This window comes from Mauremys reevesii, linkage group 1, assembly GCF_016161935.1.
Source record: "Mauremys reevesii isolate NIE-2019 linkage group 1, ASM1616193v1, whole genome shotgun sequence".
Classification (NCBI taxonomy): Eukaryota; Metazoa; Chordata; order Testudines; family Geoemydidae; genus Mauremys; species Mauremys reevesii.
In genome coordinates this window covers 359564720-359568439 of record NC_052623.1, presented here as the reverse complement: position 1 = coordinate 359568439, position 3720 = coordinate 359564720, and positions in this window count along the sequence as shown.

Sequence of the window (3720 nt, the reverse complement as noted above, 5' to 3'; positions counted from 1 at the left end):
GCTCAGTGTGTGTCTCCTTTCTCGTGTTCCTGACTCTGGCATGGACAGTTCCCTGTGTCGCCTGGCCCCAGCCTCAGCACCCCAGAGCCAGCGGGGGGGGGGGGGAAGACTGAACAAGGAATGAGGGCCCTGACCTTGTGGTAAAAACATGGGGCATCGCTACCCTGAGACACGGTCCGTTCATCCTGCTCCCCGCCTTGGGCGCTCTTCCTCCTGTCCTGTTTTGGGGGTTCAAAGAGAAGAAGTTAGTTTAGATGCACCTTCTGGTAAAAACATGGGTAGGGACCCCCAGAGTACGGCTCCTTTCAAGGAATCCGTTGGTTTAGCACAAGCTGCACAAAATCAGCCCTGTGTATGTGAGCGGGATCTGAACGGGCTCCCCCTGCCCTGTGGGGTGAGCTGGGGAACAGACCTCAGGAGCTGACTGTATCTGACACACCTGGGCTACCGAGGTGCTCGGCAGACAGACCTGCTTTGCCACAGTGCTCCGTTTGGGCTGCTCGGGGTTAATCTGGGAGGCAGGGGTGTGAAATGTTGTTATCCTCATTGTACGAGTCGATGGCAGCAGAACCGTCCCCAGGCTGCCTGATGGACCCTCACGCGCTGAGCGGGGCGAGTGACCCCAAATCCAGTGAGAGCCCGAGGTGGGGGCAGGTGTTCTCTCCTCCCTGGGCTGGGGGCTCTGTTTAAAGACAACGTGATCAAAGACAACACAGGATGCAGCAGCAGCAGGGGGTTCCCCCCCGTACCCAGGGAAATCACTAAGCGCTGGGCGAATTGCCAGAGCCTCAGAACTCAGCGTCGCAGCTCGAGGCAGAAGCGGCAAATGGCAAATGTGTCAGAACCAGCGATGAGCCCACAGCAAAGGGGCAGGGACAGAGACAGCAGCGTCAGTGGGAGCAGCGGCAGCAGCAGGGCCATTGCTCAGCACCCCAAGGGCGAGAGGTGAAGCCACATGAAGACACCCCTAAACTCTGGGGCTTCTCTGACATGGGAAAGCAACAGGGGGTGGGGGGCAGTGGAGGGGAAGGGGGAGTGGTGAATTAAGGGACATTTGTCTGTCCAACGGTCAGACTGGAAGGTGGGAAACTGAGGCAAATGTAACCGGGCAATTGTCCCACTGTCATGGGGAAGTTTCCTGGTGTCTGTTCTACCCTGATGGAAGCGGATAGTGAAAGGATCTGACTCCACGCCCTGGATGCTGCCTGCCCTGGAGGACTCTACTTCCCTCTCCCATGCGGCAGAGTTCTTGTAACCCTGACAAGGCCGGACCCAGAATCCCTGGAGCGCTTGACCCCTGGTATCACCATGGGAGACTCAAAACGGAGCTTCCGTGTCCCCATTTTGGGGTAATCTCTGCTCAACAGCCATTTTCCTGACCCAGCCATCGCTGCATTGTGCTTAAACCACACACAACTGATTAAACAGCAACTGCAAAAAAATGAGGGGAAAATGGAAAAGGTGGAAGGATCCAGGAACCCGCCCGATGGGCCCGGGATGCGGCAGACAAGAGTCTCTGGGACTCAAGAAAAATTCACAGTCTGTTCTCTACATTTCCAAGCCCTGGCTGCTCTGTGGTGACACCACAGGTCAGACACCTGCTCTGGCAGTGCCCACATGCCCTCAGGCTTCATGTGCCGGGACCCTTCTGCCAAACCTTGCCCCCCCATCAGGTTTATGCTTTCCCACTGTGAGACTGGCCTGACAGGGCCTCTGATCTGGTGATGTCTCTCTGTGGTGGGTCCTCTGCCCAGGGCCCCCTCGCTCTGCCCATCTGCTCACTGCGCCTGGCTCCAGTGTTACTTGTGTAAGCAGAGTCCGAACGAGCTCTCCCCTGACATCTAGTGGTGAGCTGTGGAAAGGACATCAGGAGCTGATCTCCTTTGCATGGGCCCACCCACCCTACTTGGTGCTCAGTGCGATGGAATTGTTTGCCGAAATGGTCATTTTTGGCTGGTGTGGGATCCCCAGTCACCTTGCTATTGAAGCAAGAGTAATAAAAGATTGTTATCTCTGTTGTGTGACCCAAGCGCAGCAGAACTGAACTTGGCATTGCCCAAATGAGAGATTCACCCACAGCTAAAAGTCACTCGTTAGGAAGTAGGGAAAGAATTAACAAGCATTTGAAGGGGATCTTAATGCATGTTAATCAGTTAGCAAGAGTCAGGCTAGTAGTTCTTTGCTGCTTTTAGGCTACACTGTAACCCTAATGACATGAGACTTGTAGAAGCAAGGCTGGTGTGAGGTGAGAGGGAAAGAACTGTGTAAAAAGTTATTATGACCTTGCAACTGATAACCAAATATGTAGACTGGTGTCTCCTGGAAGTGAGAAAAATAAGATAGTAGGATGGCTTATGTATAAACAAAATGCAGTTGTTGCTCATTATTGTCTGTATTATTGCTAGTTATTGTCTGCAACAAAGGTATAAAGGCTTGCTGTAATTGTTTGCCAGTTGAGAGACCTGTCCGGGACTGGGGCGACCCTGTGTCCTATGGCACTCTCTCCCTCTATTGTAATTACTAGAGAAATAATAAAGTATTTGATTTTGCTGCACCCAAAGAAAAAGCGAGAACTGAGTTTTTCTCTGACAATTTGGGGGCTCGTCCGGGATGGCAACGCCCATGGACCCACAGACAGCTAGTATGGATCATTCCCCTTCAAACCCCATGGCGCCACATGAGAGGTATGAGACCTTTTGACATCTCTGTTGGGGTGTCGGAGGAGGACTGTCTGTGGGGACGTCTGTCTCTGTTGGGCTCATGCCATCTGAACTTATTGACTGTGCAGCAAGATCAGATGCAAGTGGTATTGGGGAAAGGCCCCAACAAGGTTAGTTTACAGCAGTACTGGGGAACTGCTGGGTTGGCCAACAAAGTTAATGCATAGGTAAATGCATTAGGTATGCACTGGTGCTGAGGGGTTTTTACTGCCTCAAGAGGGGTTGTCATACCGCATCATGGTATTGGGTCCGGACGTAAGGTAAAGATGCATCGTGGTAATAGGAAATAAAGGCCTTGGTGTGTGTGTGTGTTTACACCAGTGTGAGTGACTGTTACCGGAAGACGCCCAGAGCACCCTGTGAAGCGAAAGCTCGTGACCAGGACTACTCTAACGCAAGCCCGGTAACTAGTGGATCTTTAGGAGATCCGACCCATGGTGGGCTGACTCGGCCTGGCATCGTCCGGCGAGGAAGCTACCTGGGTCTAGGAGCGTGTGAACCCATCTTCCCTCCCCTTTCCTTTCCATGTGGGCTACTGACAGTCTGATCATCTCACTGGATGCAATCAGAGTAAGAGGCGCTGTCTCCCAGAGACTAGCCGACGCTCTTTGCTGAAGGGAGGTGTAGGAGAGTCGTGGTCATCCTCGTTAGTCTCTCCTGTGTGAGTACCCTGTAGGGAGAGAGCCTTAGTTTATGAGCCGCTAGTGCGGACAGGGCACCCTCCCTGTGTGTGTAAGTGGAAAATGGGAAAGGGACAGTCTAAACATTCCACCTCACCCCCTAAGGGTACCCCAGCATATTACATGTACGTACATTATGGTCCTAAAACCTGCAGATATTTAGAGAATTGGAATCTTTACACGTGTGAAAATCTATCTAAACAATGCCCATTAGAAGGTACCTTCTATTTAGATAAGATCATACATCTCAGAGGAGCTTTTAATCACCAAAAAAGCCTCTGACACAGTGTGAGCAATTTGTCTATTGAGGAAAGGAACGG